Below are 20,932 nucleotides of genomic sequence, written 5' to 3'. Positions count from 1 at the left end.
CAATATCGTTATTGACAAGTCCCTTTACTCATTCTGTAATGCTTCATACCGCAACTAACTCATTAGTCACATTGCTAGCAAGGCTTAGCGTGTTGAGCATTATCGAGAGGGCCCAGAGATACCTCTCCGATACACAGAGTGACAAATCCTAATCTTGATCTATGCCAACCCAACAAACACCTTCGAAAACACCTATAGAGAATCTTTATAATCACCCAGTTATGTTGTGACGTTTGATAGCACACAAGGTGTCCCTTTGGTATCCGAGAGTTGCATAATCTCATAGTCAGAGGAACATGTATAAGTTATAAAAAAGCAGTAGCAATAAAACTGTCGCAATCATAATGCTAAGCTAACAGATGGGTGTTGTCCATCACATCATTCTCCTAATGATGTGATCCCGTTTATCAAAGGACCACACATGTCTATGGTTAGGTAACATAACAATCTTTGATTAACGAGCTAGTCAAGTAGAGGCATACTAGGGACACTCTGTATTGTCTATGTATTCACACATGTACTAAGTTTCCGGTTAATACAATTCTATCATGAATAATAAACATTTATCATGATATAAGGAAATATAAATAACAACTTTATTATTGCCTCTAGGGCATATTTCCTTCAGTCTCCCACTTGCACTAGAGTCAATAATCTAGATTACAAAGTAATGATTCTAACACCCATGGAGTCTTGGTGCTAATCATGTTTTTCTTGTGGAAGAGGCTTAGTCAACGGGTCTACAACATTCAGATCCGTATGTATCTTGCAAATCTCTATGTCTCCCTCTGCGACTTGATGCCGGATGGAATTGAAGCGTCTCTTGATGTGTTTGGTTCTCTTGTGAAATCTGGATTCCTTTGCCAAGGCAATTGCACCAATGTTGTCACAAAAGATTTTCATTGGACCCGATGCACTAGGTATTACACCTAGATCGGATATGAACTCCTTCATCCAGAATCCTTCCTTTGCTGCTTCCGAAGCAGCTATGTACTCAGCTTCACACATAGATCCCGCTACGACGCTCTGCTTGGAACTACACCAACTGACAGCTCCACCATTCAATATAAATTCGTATCCAATTTGCGACTTTGATTCATTCGGATCAGTGTCAAAGCTTGCATCGACGTAACCATTTACGACAAGCTCTTTGTCACCTACATAAATGAGAAACATATCCTTAGTCCTTTTCAAGTATTTCAGGATGTTCTTGACCGTTGTCCAGTGCTCCACTCTTGGATTACTTTGATACCTCCTTGCTATACTTATAGCAAGGCACACATCAGGTCTGGTACATAACATTGCATTAATGATAGAACCTATGGCTGAAGCATAGGGAATAAATTTCATTTTCTCTCTATCTTCTAGAGTGGTCGGGCATTGAGTCTGACTCAACTTCACACCTTGTAACACAGGCAAGAACCCTATTTTTGACTGATCCATTTTGAACTTCTTCAAAACTTTATCAAGGTATGTACTTTGTGAAAGTCCAATTAAGCACCTTGGTTTATCTCTATAGATCTTGATGCCCAATATATAAGCAGCTTCATCGAGGTCTTTCATTGAAAAATTCTTATTCAAGTATCCTTTTATGCTGTCCAAAAATTCTGTATTATTTCCAATCAACACTATGGCATCCACATATAATATTAGAAATGCTATTGAGCTCCCACTCACTTTCTTATAAATACAGGCTTCTCCAAACATCTATATAAAACCATGTGCTTTGATCACACTATAAAAGCGTATATTCCAACTCCGAGAGGGTGCATGACCATAAAAATATTACTGATATAAATAGAACAACCATTATTCTCTGATTTAAATCAATAACTATCTTGCATCAAACAAGATCCAGATATAATGTTCATGCTCAACGCTGGCACCAAATAACAATTATTCAGGCCTAAAACTAATCCCGAAGGTAGATGTAGAGATAGTGTGCCACGGCGATCACATCGACCTTGGAACCATTTCCGACACGCATCGTCACCTCATTCTTAGCCAATCTTCGTTTAATCCGTAGCCCCTGTTTCGAGTTGCAAATATGAGCAACAGAACCAATATCAAATACCCAGGCGCTACTACGAGCATTAGTAAGGTACACATCAATAACATGTATGTCAAATATACCTTTCACTTTGCCATCCTTCTTACCCGCCAAATACTTGGGGCAGTTCCGCTTCCAGTGACCAGTCCCTTTGCAGTAAAAGCACTCAGTTTCAGGCTTAGGTCCAGACTTGGGCTTCTTCCTGGGAGTAGCAACTTGCTTGCTATTCTTCTTGAAGTTCCCCTTCTTCCCTTTGCCCCTTTTCTTGAAACTTTGGGTCTTGTTAACCATCAACACTTGATGCTCCTTCTTGATTTCTACCTCCGCAACCTTTAGCATTGCGAAGAGCTCGGGAATCGTTTGCACCATCCCTTGCATATTATAGTTCATCACAAAGACTTTATAGCTTGGTGGCAGTGATTGAAGAACTCTATCAATGACACTATCATCAGGAAGATTAACTCCCAGCGGAGTCAAGTGGTTATGGTACCAAGACATTCCGAGTATGTGTTCACTGACAGAACTATTCTCCTCCATTTTGCAGCTATAGAACTTGTTGGAGACTTCATATCTCCCAACTCGGGCATTTGCTTGAAATATTAACTTCAACTCTTGGAACATCTCATATGCTCCATGACATTCAAAACGTCTTTGAAGTCCTGATTCTAAGCCATAAAGCATGGCACACTGAACTATCGAGTAGTCATCAACTTTGCTCTGCCAGATGTTCATAATGTCCGCAGTTGCTCCTGTAGCAGGCCTTGCACCTAGCGGTGCTTACATGACATAATTCTTCTGTGCAGCAATGAGGATAATCTTCAAGTTACAGACCCAGTCCGTGTAATTGCTACCATCATCTTTCAACTTAGCTTTCTCTAGGAACACATTAAAATTCAAGGGAACGGTACCACGGGCCATTGATCTACAACAACATAGACATGCAAAAACTACCAGGACGAAGTTCATGATAAATTAAAGTTCAATTAATCATATTACTTAAGAACTCCCACTTAGATAGACATCCCTATAGTCATCTAAATGATCACGTGATCCAAATCAACTAGACCATGTCCGATCATCATGTGAGATGGAGTAGTTTCCAATGGTGAACATCACTATGTTGATCATATCTACTATATGATTCACGTTCGACCTTTCGGTCTCAGTGTTCCGAGGCCATATCTGCATATGCTAGGCTCGTCAAGTTTAACCCAAGTATTCTGCACGTGCAAAAATGGCTTGCACCCATTGTATGTGAACGTAGAGATTATCACACCCGATCATCACATGGTGTCTCGGCACGACGAACTGTAGCAGCGGTGCATACTCAGGGAGAACACTTATACCTTGAAATTTAGTAAGGCCGGGATCATCTTATAATGCTACCGCTATACTAAGCAAAATAAGATGCATGAAAGATAATCATCACATGCAATCAAAATATGTGACATGATATGGCCATCATCATCTTGTGCTCATGATCTCCATCACCGAAGCATATTCATGATCTCCATCGTCACCGGCTTGACACCTTGATCTCCATCGTAGAATCGTTGTCGTCTCGCCAACTATTGCTACTACGACTATCGCTACCACTTAGTGATAAAGTAAAGCAATTTACATGGCGATTGCATTTCATACAATAAAGCGACAACCATATGGCTCCTGCCAGTTGCCGATAACTCTGTTACAAAACATGATCATCTCATACAACAATTTATATCTCATCATGTCTTGACCATATCACATCACAACAGGCCATGCAAAAACAAGTTAGACCTCCTCTACTTTGTAGTTGCAAGTTTTTCGTGGCTGCTACGGGCTTCTAGCAAGAACGGTTCTTACCTACCATCAAAACCACAACGATTTTTCGTCAAGTGTGCTGTTTTAACCTTCGACAAGGACCGGCCGTAGTCAAACTCGATTCAACTGAAGTTGGAGAAACAGACACCCGCCAGCCACCTGTGCACAAAGCACGTCAGTAGAACTAGTCTCATGAACATGGTCATGTAATGTCGGTCTGGGCCGCTTCATCCAACAATACCACCGAGTCAAAGTAAGACGTTGGTGGTAAGTAATATGACTATTATTGCCCCAACTCTTTGTGTTCTACTCATGCATATATCATCTACGCATAGACCTGGCTTGGATGCCACTGTTGGAGAACGTAGTAATTCAAAAAAAATTCCTACAATCACGCAAGATCTATCTAGGAGATGCATCGCAACGAGACGGGAGAGTGTGTCCATGTACCCTCGTAGACTGAAAGCGAAAGCGTTTGGTAACACGGTTGATGTAGTCGAACGTCTTCGTGATCCAACTGATCCAAGTACCGAACGTACGAAACCTCCGTGTTCAGCACACGTTCGGCTCGATGATGTCCCTCGTGCTCTTGATCCAGTTGAGGACGAGGGTGAGTTCCGTCAGCATGACGACGTGGTGATTGTGATGATGAAGTTACCGACGCAGGGCTTCGCCTAAGCACTACGATGATATAACCGAGGTGTGTAAACTATGGAGGGGGCCACCATACACGGCTAAGAGAAATCTTGATGTTCTTTGGGGTGGCCCACTGCTTCCCCGGGAGGTTCCGGTAACCCCTCCGGCACTCCGTTTTTACCCGGTACCTTTCGGAACTCTTCTGGTGTCCGAATAACGTCGTCCAATATATCAATCTTTATGTCTTGACCAATTCGAGACTCCTCGTCATGTATGTGATCTCATCTGGGGCTCCGAACAAACTTCGATCATCAAATCACATAACTCATGATACAAATCGTCATTGAATGTTAAGCGTGCGGACCCTACGGGTTCGAGAACTATGTAGACATGATGGAGACACATCTCCGACCAATAACCAATAGTGGAACCTGGATGTTCATATTGGTTCCTACATATTCTACGAAGATCTTTATCGGTCAAACCGCACAACAACATACGTTGTTCCCTTTGTCATCGGTATGTTACTTGCCCGAGATTCGATCGTCGGTATCATCATACCTGGTTTAATCTTGTTACTGGCAAGTCTCTTTACTCGTTTCGTAATGCTTCATCCTGCAACTAACTCATTAGTCACTTTGCTTGCAAGGCTTATAGTGATGAGCATTACCGAGAGGGTCCAGAGATACCTCTCCGATACACGGAGTGACAAATCCTAATCTTGATCTATGCCAACCCAACAAACACCTTCGGAAACAGCTGTAGAGCATCTTTATAATCACCCAGCTATGTTGTGACGTTTGATAGCACACAAGGTGTTCCTTCGGTATCCAGGAGTTGCATAATCTCATAGTCAGAGGAACATGTATAAGTCATGAAGAAAGAAGTAGCAATAAAACTATCACGATCATAATGCTAACCTAACAGATGGGTCTTGTCCATCACATCATTCTCCTAATGATGCGATCCCGTTTATCAAAGGACAACACATGTCTATGGTTAGGAAACATAACCATCTTTGATTAACGAGTTAGTCAAGTAGAGGCATACTAGGGACACTCTGTATTGTCTATGTATTCACACATGTACTAAGTTTCCGGTTAATACAATTCTAGCATGAATAATAAACATTTATCATGATATAAGGAAATATAAATAACAACTTTATTATTGCCTCTAGGGCATATTTCCTTCAGTCTCCCACTTGCACTAGAGTTAATAATCTAGATTACAAAGTAATGATTCTAACACCCATGGAGTCTTTGTGCTCATCATGTTTTGCTCGTGGAAGAGGCTTAGTCAACAGGTCTGCAACATTCAGATCCGTATGTATCTTGAAAATCTCTATGTCCGCCTCCGCGACTTGATGCCAGATGGAATTGAAGCGTCTCTTGATGTGTTTGGTTCTTTTGTGAAATATGGATTCCTTTACCAAGGCAATTGCACCAATATTGTCACAAAAGATTTTTGTTGGACCCAATGCACTAGGTATTACACCTAGATCGGATGTGAACTCTTTCATCCAGAATCCTTCATTTGCTGCTTCCGAAGCGGCTATGCACTCAGCTTCACACATAGATCCTGTCGCAATGCTCTGCTTGGAACTGCACCAACTGACAGCTCCACTATTCAATATAAATACGTATCCGGGTTCCCACTTAGAGTCATCCGGATTAGTGTCAAAGCTTGTATCAAAGTAACCATTTACGACAAGCTCTTTGTCACCTCCATAAATGAGAAACATATCCTTAGTCCTTTTCAGGTATTTCAGGATGTTCTTGACAGTTGTCCAGTGCTCCACTCTTGGATTAATTTGGTATCTCCTTGCTATACTTATAGCAAGGCATACGTCAGGTCTGGTACACAACATTGCATAAATGATACTCCCTCCGTTCGGAATTACTTGTCTCGGAAATGGATGTATCTAGAATTAAAATACGTCTAGATACATCCATGTGTGCGACAAGTAATTCCGAACGAAGGGAGTAGAACCTATGGTTGAAGCATAGGGAATGAATTTCATTTTCTCTCTATCTTCTGGAGTGGTCGGGCATTGAGTCTGACTCAACTTCACACGTTGTAACACAGGCAAGAACCCTTTCTTTGACTGATCGATTTTGAACTTCTTCAAAACTTTATCAAGGTATGTGCTTTGTGAAAGTCCAATTAAATGTCTTGGTCTATCTCTATAGATCTTGATGCCCAATATGTAAGCAACTTCACCGAGGTCTTTCATTTAAAAATTCTTATTCAAGTATCCTTTTATGTTGTCCAGAAATTCTGTATTATTTCCAATCAACAAAATGACATCCACATATAATATTAGAAATGCTACAGAGCTCCCACTCACTTTCTTATAAATACATGCTTCTCCAGACATCTGTATAAAACCATGTGCTTGGATCACACTATAAAAGCGTATATTCCAACTCCGAGAGGCTTGCACCAGTCCATAAATGGATCGCTGGAGCTTGCACACTTTGTTAGCACCTTTTGGATCGACCAAACCTTCTAGTTGCATCATATACAACTCTTATTTAAGAAATCCATTAAGGAATGCAGTTTTGACATCCATTTGTCAAATTTCATAATCATAAAAGGCGGCAATTGCTAACATGATTCGGATAGACTTAAGCATCACTACGGGTGAGAAGGTCTCATCGTAGTCAACTCCTTGAAATTGTCGAAAACCTTTCGCAACAAGTCGAGCTTTGTAGACAGTATCATTACCATTACCACCAGCATCAGTCTTCTTCTTGAAGATCCATTTATTTTCTATGGCTTGCCGATCATCGGGCAAGTCCACCAAAGTCCACACTCTGTTCTCATACATGGTTCCCATCTCAGATTTCATGGCCTCAAGCCATTTCGCGGAATCTGGGCTCATCATCGCTTCCTCATAGTTCGTAGGTTCATTATGGTCTAGTAACATGACTTCCAGAATAGGATTACTGTACCACTCTTGTGCGGACCGTACTCTGGATGGCCTATGAGGTTCGATAGTAACTTGATCTGAAGTTTCATGATCATCATCATTAGCTTCCTCACTAATTGGTGTAGGAACCACAGGAACTTATTTCTATGATGAACTACTTTCCAATTCGTGAGAAGGTACAATTACTTCATCAAGTTCTACTTTCCTCCCACTCACTTCTTTCGAGAGAAACTCCTTCTCTAGAAAGGATCCATTCTTAGCAACGAATATCTTGCCTTCGGATCTGTGATAGAAGGTGTACCCAACAGTTTCCTTTGGGTATCCTATGAAGACGCACTTCTCCGATTTGGGTTCGAGCTTATCAGGTTGAAGCTTTTTCACATAAGCATCGCAGCCCAAAACTTTAAGAAATGACATCTTGGGTTTCTTGCCAAACCACAATTCATATGGTGTTGTCTCAACAGATTTTAATGGTGCCCTATTTAACGTGAATGCAACCGTCTCTAAAGCATAACCCCAAAATGATAGCGGTAAATCAGTGAGACATCATAGATCGCACCATATCTAATAAAGCACAGTTACGATGTTCGGACACACCATTATGTTGTGGTGTTCCATGTGGCGTGAGTTGTGAAACTATTCCACATTGTTTCAAATGAAGACCAAACTCGTAAGTCAAATATTCTCCTCCATGATCAGATCATAGAAACTTTATTTTCTGGTTACAATAATTTTCCACTTCACTTTGAAATTCTTTGAACTTTTCAAACATTTTAGACTTATGTTACATTAAGTAGATATACTCATATCTTCTCAAATCATCTGTGAAGGTCAGAAAATGATGATACCCACCGCGAGCCTCAACACTCATTGGTCCGCATACGTCGGTATGTATTATTTACAATAAGTTAGTAGCTCGTTCCATTGTTCCGGAGAATGGAGTTTTTGTTGGGGAATGTAGCAGAAATTCAAAATTTTCCTACGTGTCACCAAGATCTATCTATGGAGAGACCAGCAACGAGTAGAAAGAGAATGCATCTACATACCCTTGTAGATTGCTAAGAAGAAGCGTTCAAGTGAACAGGGTTGATGGAGTCGTACTCGTCGTGATTCAAATCACCGATGATCAAGTGCCGAACGCACGGCACCTCCGCGGTCAACACACATACAGTCCGGTGACGTCTCCCAAGCCTTGATCCAGCAAGGAGAGAGGGAGAGGTTGAGGAAGACTCCATCCAGCAGCAGCACAACGGCGTGGTGGTGGTGGAGGAGCGTGGCAATCCTGCAGGGCTTCGCCAAGCACCGCGGGAGAGGAGGAGTACTTGTGAGAGGGGGAGGGCTGCGCCAGAACTTCGTCTATAGCTCCCATGCGCCTCCCCACTATATATAGGGGTGGAGGGGCTGGTTTCTTGCCCTCCAAGTCCATTGGGGCGTTGGCCAAGGTGGGAGGAAAGAAATCTCATTATTTCCTTCCCCACCGATTGTTATCCCCCCTTTTTAGGGATCTTGATCTTATCCCTTCGGGATATGATCTTATTCCTTCTAAGGGGGGATCTTGGTGCGCCTTGACCAGGGGTGTGGGGCCTTGCCCCCACTACCCACGTCCATGTGGGTCCCCCCATGCAGGTGGGCCCCACTCCGGAACCTTCTAGAACCTTCCCGGTACAATACCGAAAAATCCCGAACATTTTCCGGTGGCCAAAATAGGACTTCCCATATATAAATCTTTACCTCCGGACCATTCCGGAACTCCTCGTGACGTCCGGGATCTCATCCGGGACTCCGAACAACATTCGGTAACCACATACAAACTTCCTTTATAACCCTAGCGTCATCGAACCTTAAGTGTGTAGACCCTACGGGTTCGGGAGACATGTAGACATGACCGAGACGTTCTCCGGTCAATAACCAACAGCGGGATCTGGATACCCATGATGGCTCCCACATGTTCCACGATGATCTCATCGGATGAACCACGATGTCAAGGACTTAATCAATCCCGTATTCAATTCCCTTTGTCTATCGGTATGTTACTTGCCCGAGATTCGATCGTCGGTATCCAATACCTTGTTCAATCTCGTTACCGGCAAGTCACTTTACTCGTTCCGTAACACATCATCCCGTGATCAACTCCTTGGTCACATTGCGCATATGATGATGTCCTACCGAGTGGGCCCAGAGATACCTCTCCGTTTACACGGAGTGACAAATCCCAGTCTCGATCCGCATAAAACAATAGATACTTTCGGAGATACCTGTAGTGCACCTTTATAGTCACCCAGTTACGTTGTGACGTTTGATACACCCAAAGCACTCCTACGGTATCCAGGAGTTACACGCTCTCATGGTCGAAGGAAGAGATACTTGACATTGGCAAAGCTCTAGCAAATGAACTACACGATCTTTTGTGCTAGTCTTAGGATTGGGTCTTGTCCATCACATCATTCTCCTAATGATGTGATCCCGTTATCAACGACATCCAATGTCCATAGCCAGGAAACCATGACTATCTGTTGATCACAACGAGCTAGTCAACTAGAGGCTCACTAGGGACATATTGTGGTCTATGTATTCACACGTGTATTACGATTTCCGGATAATACAGTTATAGCATGAATAAAAGACAATTATCATGAACAAGGAAATATAATAATAATACTTTTATTATTGCCTCTAGGGCATATTTCCAACAGTCTCCCACTTGCACTAGAGTCAATAATCTAGTTCACATCGCCATGTGATTAACACTCACAGGTCACATCGCCATGTGACTAATACCCAAGAGTTTACTAGAGTCAGTAGTCTAGTTCACATCACTATGTGATTAACACTCAATGAGTTTTATGTTTGATCATGTTGCTTGTGAGAGAGGTTTTAGTCAACGGGTCTGAACCTTTCAGATCCGTGTGTGCTTTACAAATCTCTATGTCATCTCCTAGATGCAGCTACCACGCTCTATTTGGAGCTATTCCAAACAACTGTTCTACTTGGAGCTATTCTAAATTATTGCTCCATTATATGTATCCGGTCTCTCTACTCAGAGCTATCCGGATAGGTGTCAAGCTTGCATCGTCGTAACCTTTACGACGAACTCTTTTACCACCTCCATAATCGAGAAAATTCCTTAGTCCACTAGTTACTAAGGATAACTTTGACCGCTGTCCTGTGAGCCATTCTTGGATCACTCTTGTACCCCTTGACTGACTCATGGCAAGGCACACTTCAGGTGCGGTACACAGCATAGCATACTGAAGAGCCTACGTCTTAAGCATAGGGGACGACCTTCGTCCTTTCTCTCTATTCTGCCGTGGTCGAGCTTTAAGTCTTAACTTCGTACCTTACAACTCAGGCAAGAACTCCTTCTTTGACTGGTCCATCTTGAACACCTTCAAGATCATGTCAAGGTATGTGCTCATTTGAAAGTATTATTAAGCATTTTGATCTATCCTTATAGATCTTGATGCTCAATGTTCAAGTAGCTTAATCCAGGCTTTCCATTGAAAAACACTTTCAAAATAACCCTATATGCTTTCCAGAAATTCTACGTCATTTCTGATCAACAATATGTCAACAACATATACTCATCAGAAATTCTATAGTGCTCCCACTCACTTCTTTGGAAATACAAGTTTCTCATAAACTTTGTACAAACCCAAAATTTTTGATCATCATCAAAGCATACATTCCAACTCCGAGATGCTCACTCCAGTCCTTAGAAGGATTGCTGGAGCTTTGCATACTTATTAGCATCTTTCGGGATTGACAAAACCTTCCGGTTGTATCACATACAACCTTTCCTCATTAAAATCGTCGAGGAAACAATGTTTTGACATCCTATCTGCAAGATTTCATAAATAATGCAGTAATCGCTAATATAATTCCAACAGACTCTTAGCATCGCTACGAGTGAGAAAATCTCATCGTAGTCAACTCCTTGAACTTGTCGGAAAACATCTTAACGACAAGTCGAGCTTTCTTAATGGTGACATTTACCATCATTGTCCGTCTTCCTTTTGAAATCCATCTGTACTCATTAGCCTTACGACCATCGAGCCGTTCTGCCAAAGTCTACACTTTGTTTTCATACATGGATCCTCTCTCGGATTTTATGGCCTCAAGCCATTTATCGGAATCCGGGCCCACCATCGCTTCTCCATAGCTCGTAGGTTCATTGTTGTCTAGCAACATGACCTTCAAGACAGGATTACGTACCACTCTGAAGTAGTACGCATCCTTGTCATCCTACGAGGTTTGGGAGTGACTTGATCCGAAGTTTCATGATCAATATCATAAGCTTCCACTTCAATTGGTGTAGGTGCCACAGGAACAACTCCCTGTGCCCTGTCACACACTAGTTGAAGAGACGGTTCAATAACCTCATCAAGTCTCCACCATCCTCCCACTCAATTCTTTCGAGAGAAACTTTTCCTCGAGAAAGGACCCGATTCTAGAAACAATCCATATTGCTTTCGGATCTGAATTAGGAGGTATACCCAACTGTTTTGGGTTTCCTATGAAGATGCATTTTATCCGCTTTGGGTTCGAGCTTATCAACCTGAAACTTTTTCATATAAGCGTCGCAGCCCCAAACTTTTAAGAAACGACAACTTAGGTTTCTCTAAACCATAATTCATACGGTGTCATCTCATCGGAATTACGTGGTGCCCTATTTAAAGTGAATGTGGTTGTCTCTAATGCCTAACCCATGAACGATAGTGGTAATTCGATAAGAGACATCATGGTACGCACCATATCCAATAGGGTGCAACTATGATGTTCGGACACACCATCACATTATGGTGTTCCAGGCGGTATTAATTGCGAAACAATTTCCACAATGTCTTAATTGTGTGCCAAAACTCGTAACTCAGATATTCATCTCTATGATCATATCATAGACATTTTATCCTCTTGTCACAATGATCTGCTACTTCACTCTGAAATTACTTGAACCATTCAATAATTCAGACTTGTGTTTCATCAAGTAAATATACTCAACATTTACTCGAATCATCTGTGAAGTAAGAACATAATGATATTCACTGCATGCCTCAGCACTCATTCGACTGCACACATCAAAATGTGTTACTTCCAACAAGTTGCTATCTTGTTCCATCTTACTGAAAATGAGGCTTTTCAGTCATCTTGCCCATGTGGTATGATTTGCATATCTCAAGTGATTCAAAATCAAGTGAGTCCGAACGATCCATTTGCATGGAGTTTCTTCATGCATATACACCAATAGACATGGTTCGCATGTCTCAAACTTTTCAAAAACGAGTGAGTCCAAAGATCCATCAACATGGAGCTTCTTCATGCGTTTTATACCATTATGACTTACATGGCAGTGCCACAAGTAAGTGGTACTATCATTACTATCTTATATCTTTTGGCATGAAAATGTGTATCACTACGACCGAGATTCAATAAACCATTCCTTTAGGTGCAAGACCATTGAAGGTATTATTCAAAAATAGAGTAACCATTATTCTCCTTAAATGAATAACCGTATTGCGATAGACATAATCCAATCATGTCTATGCTCAACGCAAACACCAATCTCGGTGGTAGAGGGAGCGTGCGATGCTTGATCATATCAACCTTGGAAACACTTCCAACATATATCGTCAGCTCACCTTTAGCTAGTCTCCGTTTATTCCGTAGCTTTTATTTCGAGTTACTAACACTTAGCAACCGAACCGGTATCCAATACCCTGGTGCTACTAGGAGTACTAGTAAAGTACACATTAACATAATGTATATCCAATATACTTCTATCGACCTTGCCAGCCTTCTCATCTACCAAGTATCTAGGGTAATGCTGCTCCAGTGGTTGTTCCCCTTATTACAGAAGCACTTAGTCTCGGGTTTGGGTTCAACCTTGGGTTTCTTCACTAGAGCAGCAGCTGAATTGCCGTTTCATGAAGTATCCCTTTGTTCCCTTGCCCTTCTTGAAACTAGTGGTTTCACCAACCATCAACAATTGATGCTCCTTCTTGATTTCTACTTTCGCGGTGTCAAACATCATGAATATTTCAAGGATCATCATATCTATCCCTGATATGTTATAGTTAATCACGAAGCTCTAGCAGCTTGGTGGCAATGACTTTGGGGAAACATCACTATCTCATCTGGAGGATCAACTCCCACTCGATTCAAGTGATTGTTGTGCTCAGACAATCTGAGCACAAGCTCAACGATTGAGCTTTTCTCCCTTAGTTTGCAGGCTAAGAAAATCGTCGGAGGTCTTATACCTCTTGACGTGGGCACGAGCCTGAAATCCCAATTTCAGCCCTCGAAACATCTCATATGTTCCGCGACGTTTCGAAAACGTCTTTGGTGCCTCTACTTAAACCATTTAATTGAACTATCACGTAGTTATCAAAACGTGTATGTCCGATGTTCGCAACATCGACAAACGACGTTGGGGTTCAGCACACTGAGCGGTGCATTAAGGACATAAGCTTTCTACTGATCGCATAATCGCTACTATCAACTTTCAACTATATTTTCTCTAGGAACATATCTAAACAGTGGAACTAAAGCGCGAGCTTACGACATAATTTGCAAAAGGTCTTTTGACTATGTTCAGGATAATTAAGTTCATCTTATGAACTCCCACTTAGATAGACATCCCTCTGGTCATCTAAGTGATCACATGATCCGAGTCAACTAGGCCGTGTCCGATCATCACGTGAGACGGACTAGTCATCATCGGTGAACATCTTCATGTTGATCGTATCTACCATACGACTCATGCTCGACCTTTCGGTCTCCGTGTTCCGAGGCCATGTCTGCACATGCTAGGCTCGTCAAGTTAACCCTAAGTGTTTTCGCTGTGTAAAACTGTCTTACACCCGTTGTATGTGAACGTAAGAATCCATCACACCCGATCATCACGTGGTGCTTAGAAGCGACGAACTGTAGCAACGGTGCACAGTTAGGGGAGAACACTTCTTGAAATTTTGTAAGGGATCATCTTATTTACTACCGTCGTCCTAAGCAAACAAGATGCATAAACATGATAAACATCACATGCAATCAAATAGTGACATGATATGGCCAATATCATTTTGCTCCTTTTGATCTTCATCTTCGGGGCTCCATGATCATCATCGTCACCGGCACGACACCATGATCTCCATCATCATGATCTCCATCATCGTGTCTTCATGAAGTTGTCACGCCAACGACTACTTCTACTTCTATGACTAACGCGTTTAGCAATAAAGTAAAGTAGTTTACATGGCGTTCTTCAATGACACGCAGGTCATACAATAAATAAAGACAACTCCTATGGCTCCTGCCGGTTGTCATACTCATCGACATGCAAGTCGTGAATCCTATTACAAGAACATGATCAATCTCATACATCACATATCATTCATCACATTCTTCTTGGCCATATCACATCACATAGCATACCCTGCAAAAACAAGTTAGACGTCCTCTAATTGTTGTTGCATGTTTTACGTGGCTGCTATGGGTTTCTAGCAAGAACGTTTCTTACCTACGCAAGACCACAACGTGATATGCCAATTGCTATTTACCCTTCATAAGGACCCTTTTCATCGAATCCGTTCCGACTAAAGTGGGAGAGACTGGCACCCGCTAGCCACCTTATGCACCAAGTGCATGTCAATCGGTGGAACCTGTCTCACGTAAGAGTACGTGTAAGGTCGGTCCGGGCCGCTTCATCCCACAATACCGTCGAAACAAGATTGGACTAGTAACGGTAAGCATATTGAACAACATCAACGCCCACAACTACTTTGTGTTCTACTCGTGCAAAGAATCTACGCAATAGACCTAGCTCATGATGCCACTGTTGGGGAACGTAGCAGAAATTCAAAATTTTCCTACGTGTCACCAAGATCTATCTATGGAGAGACCAGCAACGAGTAGAAAGAGAGTGCATCTACATACCCTTGTAGATCGCTAAGCGGAAGCGTTCAAGTGAACGGGGTTGATGGAGTCGTACTCGTCGTGATTCAAATCACCGATGATCAAGTGCCGAACGCACGGCACCTCCGCGTTCAACACACATACAGCCCGGTGACGTCTCCCAAGCCTTGATCCAGCAAGGAGAGAGGGAGAGGTTGAGGAAGACTCCATCCAGCAGCAGCACAACGGCGTGGTGGTGGTGGAGGAGCGTGGCAATCCTGCAGGGCTTCGCCAAGCACCGCGGGAGAGGAGGAGTACTTGTGAGAGGGGGAGGGCTGCGCCAGAACTTCGTCTATAGCTCCCATGCGCCTCCCCACTATATATAGGGGTGGAGGGGCTGGTTTCTTGCCCTCCAAGTCCATTGGGGCGTTGGCCAAGGTGGGAGGAAAGAAATCTCATTATTTCCTTCCCCACCGATTGTTATCCCCCCTTTTTAGGGATCTTGATCTTATCCCTTCGGGATATGATCTTATTCCTTCTAAGGGGGGATCTTGGTGTGCCTTGACCAGGGGTGTGGGGCCTTGCCCCCACTACCCACGTCCATGTGGGTCCCCCCATGCAGGTGGGCCCCACTCCGGAACCTTCTAGAACCTTCCCGGTACAATACCGAAAAATCCCGAACATTTTCCGGTGGCCAAAATAGGACTTCCCATATATAAATCTTTACCTCCGGACCATTCCGGAACTCCTCGTGACGTCCGGGATCTCATCCGGGACTCCGAACAACATTCGGTAACCACATACAAACTTCCTTTATAACCCTAGCGTCATCGAACCTTAAGTGTGTAGACCCTACGGGTTCGGGAGACATGTAGACATGACCGAGACGTTCTCCGGTCAATAACCAACAGCGGGATCTGGATACCCATGATGGCTCCCACATGTTCCACGATGATCTCATCGGATGAACCACGATGTCAAGGACTTAATCAATCCCGTATTCAATTCCCTTTGTCTATCGGTATGTTACTTGCCCGAGATTCGATCGTCGGTATCCAATACCTTGTTCAATCTCGTTACCGGCAAGTCACTTTACTCGTTCCGTAACACATCATCCCGTGATCAACTCCTTGGTCACATTGCGCATATGATGATGTCCTACCGAGTGGGCCCAGAGATACCTCTCCGTTTACACGGAGTGACAAATCCCAGTCTCGATCCGCATAAAACAATAGATACTTTCGGAGATACCTGTAGTGCACCTTTATAGTCACCCAGTTACGTTGTGACGTTTGATACACCCAAAGCACTCCTACGGTATCCAGGAGTTACACGCTCTCATGGTCGAAGGAAGAGATACTTGACATTGGCAAAGCTCTAGCAAATGAACTACACGATCTTTTGTGCTAGTCTTAGGATTGGGTCTTGTCCATCACATCATTCTCCTAATGATGTGATCCCGTTATCAACGACATCCAATGTCCATAGCCAGGAAACCATGACTATCTGTTGATCACAACGAGCTAGTCAACTAGAGGCTAACTAGGGACATATTGTGGTCTATGTATTCACACGTGTATTACGATTTCCGGATAATACAGTTATAGCATGAATAAAAGACAATTATCATGAACAAGGAAATATAATAATAATACTTTTATTATTGCCTCTAGGGCATATTTCCAACAGTTTTAGTCATCTTTCCCATGAGGCATGGTTTGCATGCACCAAGTGATTCATAATCAAGTGATTCCAAAATCCCATCAGCATGGAGTTTCTTCATGCGCTTTACACCAATATGACCTAAACGGTAGTGCCACAAATAAGTTGCACTATCATTATCAACTTTGCATCTTTTGGCTTCAATATTGTGAACATGGGTGTCACCACAATCGAGATTCAACAAAAATAGACCACTCAACAAGGGTGCATAACCATAAAAGATATTACTCATATAGATAGAACAACCATTATTCTATGATTTAAATGAATAACCGTCTCGCATCAAACAAGATCCAGATATAATGTTCATGCTCAACGCTGGCACCGAATAACAATTATTCAGGTCTAAAACTAATCCTGAAGGTAGATGTAGAGGTAGCGTGCCGCGGTGATCGCATCGACCTTGGAACCATTTCCAACACGCATCATCACCTCGTCCTTAGCCAATCTTTGTTTAATCCGTAGCCCCTATTTAGAGTTGCAAATATGAGCAAGAAAACCAGTATTGTCGTGGTGGGTGCACGACAGATGCCATGAAATTGCTAAAGAGAGGAGGAGGCTCGAGGGCACTGGTGGGCTCCAGAGGCGAGGTTGGCATGAGCAAGCGCGGGACAGAAGACATACCCATGTTTGGGGCTCTCCAGAGAGATAATACCCTTAGTCCTGCCAAGTGTAGTTGTTGTGTGATAGTACAGAGTTGCTCCTGGAGCTGTATGAAGGAAGGCTGGCCAAGGCTTAGGCTGCTCCCTCTCCCCGTGGACTCTACCGATCAAGTGGCTAGGTTACTGTGTGCTTACTTGTGTGCGTGAGAGCTTCTGGGGGTTTTATAGGCCAACCCCCTAGGGGTACAATGGTAATGTTACAAGGTCATAGGGCCGGGTCGTCAGCGTCTGGGGACCCAGAGCTGGGACCCGCTGGATGCCTGTGGTTCGCCGGGTTCCCCTAGGCGCGGGCCCCACATGCCTAGGGGCACTATTCGCAGTCTTCTCGATTGCTAGGAGTGGCCGAGTTGAGTCGGGTACAGTGGTGCTCGGTCAGGTCACCGCTTGCAGGCATCATTGCTGATGCCGGGGGCACTATTGCCACGCCAGCCCTGGTCAGCGGGTAACTGAGGGGCACTGTTGCCTCGTTCCAGCTGACTAGACGTATGGGCGGGGCACTGTTGCCTCAGTCATTTGGTAGATGGAGACTCGTCCCATCGTACGTCCTGGATGGGACGGGAGCTCACCCATGGCTGGGTTGAGGAACACGCCAAGGGTGGAGCTGGCTTGTTAGAGAAGTCTTGGTGTGTCGGTTTCGTCTGCCTTGAGCTTGTTGTCGGGGCCGAGTCGAGGAACCGGGCCGGGTCAAAGAGTTCGGCCGAGTCGAGGGGCTTAGCCGGGTTGAGTGACCCGGCCAAGTGCGAGCCGGCTTGAGGGGCGATGCTGGCCCCATAATTTTTGAAAAGGATCCGGGTTCCGTTGCCTGCCCGGGGTTCATGCCCCCGACAGTAGTCCCCAAAGCTGTGAAGGTCCACCGTCTTTGGATGGGAGGGCCTTCGCAGTTTCCCCCCCTTGAGGAGGCGAATCCTATGATCGTCGGGTCCGACAACACCCACTGTGTGTCGGTTTTCGGAAACTGGATCGCGGCATCCCGGTAGTGGCGGGAAATCGAAGGGTCCGTCGAATCTTGGGGCAATCCCTCGGGCTTCACACGGGTGCTACGTGGCGCCTGGAAGTCGGAGGGGCCTGACAGGCCACGCGCATGATGGGACTGGGCGACACGCTAGGGCCCGCCACCGTGCGTCCTTGGCCTACGCGTGCGGATTTATTGCGGCGTCCACAAGTCGGTTGCTCTTCCCCATGCAGTTGTTGCATGTGTATGTGCGCACTTATTGCGGGGAAGTGGGAAAGGCGAGCGCAAACGATCCGACTCCCCCACGTTCTAAATGGGGCTTATAAATTGGGGTGAGGGGGAGCAGCGGACATCATTCTCGCTCTTGCCCTCCTGCCTCTTTGTCTTCCCTCGGCTCCTTGCAACCGCCGTGCTGCTACGCCCGCTGCTTCAAGTAGAGCTCTGTTGCCGCTTGTCTTCCTTTTCTCTTCCATTCACCATCGATGGCTCTGCCATCGGGCTCCTGGATGGGCTTGACCATCACCGCCGACGACATTGTCTATCTCCGCACACCCGGTGCCTGCCGGGGAAGACGGAGGTCGCGGTGCGCCTACCGCAGGGCGAGCAGAGGCTGCTGGCCGTGGGCTTGGAGCGCGTCGTCTTCTTCCCACATCTCAAGCGCAAGTTCGGTCTTCCAGCGAGCGCCTTCTTCCGCAACTTCCTGGAGTTCTTCGGGCTCCAACCCCATCATCTTGGCGTCTGTGCCATCATACAACTTTCTAGATTCGTCACCCTCTGCGAGTGATATCTGGGGGTCGAGCCTTCAATCGACCTCTGGGCGCGCTTCTTCTCCTTGAAGCAGCAGGGGCTGACGGCCGGGGAGTTCTCCAACTGCGGGGCCGCCGTCATCACGAAGCGGGCGGGTGCTGACTTCCCCAAGATAGCGCTGGAGGATTCTACCAAGAAATGGCAGAACTCTTTCTTCTACATCCGCAATCTTGGCGCAGACCGCATCAACCTGCCAGCCTTCGTCGACGCACCGCCGCGGGCGAAGATGAACTGGGGCTACAGCCCCAGGCACCCGTCGCAGGAGATACTCAACCTCTACGAGCGGGTGTCGGTGATGAAGGCGCGGGACGGGCTCAGCGGCACCGATCTCATCGCTGCCTTCATAATGCGCCGGGTTCTGCTGCTATAGTGGCGCAGCTGCTTCATCGGCCAGATGGCCGGCCTTCAGGACCCCAACCGCCTGGTGGCCACGTGCTTGGGGGCGGACCAGGTTGCGCACCGGGTCAACGACATCTCCAAGCCACGATGAGGGACGACTGGCAGTTCGGCAAGCCGCCGTACAGCCACTCGAATCCGGCGCACATGGTGAGTCTCTGGTCTTCGTATTTTGCTGCTGCGCATCTTCTTATCCGTCCTGAGGCGACGCTGGAGGTGCTTCTGATTTCCATCCAGCTCGCTTATGCCTGGGCACCGTCGCAGGTGGTGCGGGCCGTGTCGGAGGAGCCCACGGGCCACGCCGGAGGGGAGGAGGCAGAGGCCAACGTCGGCGTAGAGCGCCATGCAGGTAACTCTTGCTTTCTTCATGCTTCTTGAGTTTCCAGGCATGACACAGCACGGGAAGTGCTGATGTGGCCATTGGTGCAGCAGCACCGAGCGGAGGAGGAGGCGGCGTCGGGTCGTTGCGAGGGATGCCGGCGGCGAGCCGGCCGCATTGGAAGGACAACATCGCGCAGTGGCCTCTAGCTGCGAAGCGCGCGGCGGACCCGCCGGGGGTGCGAGACCGGCCGCCAAGAGGAGGCGTGGTTCTGTGCAGGAGAGGCCGGCGAGACCCTCCGTACTGGTGCTACTGGGTAAGTTTTCCTTTTACTTCCGTTCGAGTGGCCTAGCGGCCCTGCTCGTCGCTTATTTAGTCTTGATCTTCAGGTCGCCATTCTCGCTGGCGAAGGCGGCGGCGGAAGCCGCAGTCGCTGAGGGTGCCGCGTTCCGGAGGAGCCTGTCCGCCGCCGTTGACCGAGACGAGGAGGAGCCGGCGGACCCGGACCTTGGCGTGGACCCGGCTGATGCCGAGGGCTTGGCCTTGCGGGACCGGAACCGGGCCAAGGCAGAGCTGGAGGCGGCATCAGTCCAGGCCTAGACCAACGCCGCCACGACGTGGGCACGAGCCGGCGAGGACCCGGCTGGGCCGGAGATGCCGGAGGGGACAGTGGTGGCAGCGACGGTCTTCGAGCCGTCGTCGGTGTGGGAGCGCGGCCAAGGAGGCCGTGCGGAGGTGGTGGACCTCGACCGGGAGGTCGTGGTCA

The sequence above is a fragment of the Triticum aestivum genome, chromosome 4A, assembly GCF_018294505.1.
Source record: "Triticum aestivum cultivar Chinese Spring chromosome 4A, IWGSC CS RefSeq v2.1, whole genome shotgun sequence".
Classification (NCBI taxonomy): Eukaryota; Viridiplantae; Streptophyta; class Magnoliopsida; order Poales; family Poaceae; genus Triticum; species Triticum aestivum.
Note: the sequence above shows the minus strand (reverse complement) of the source record.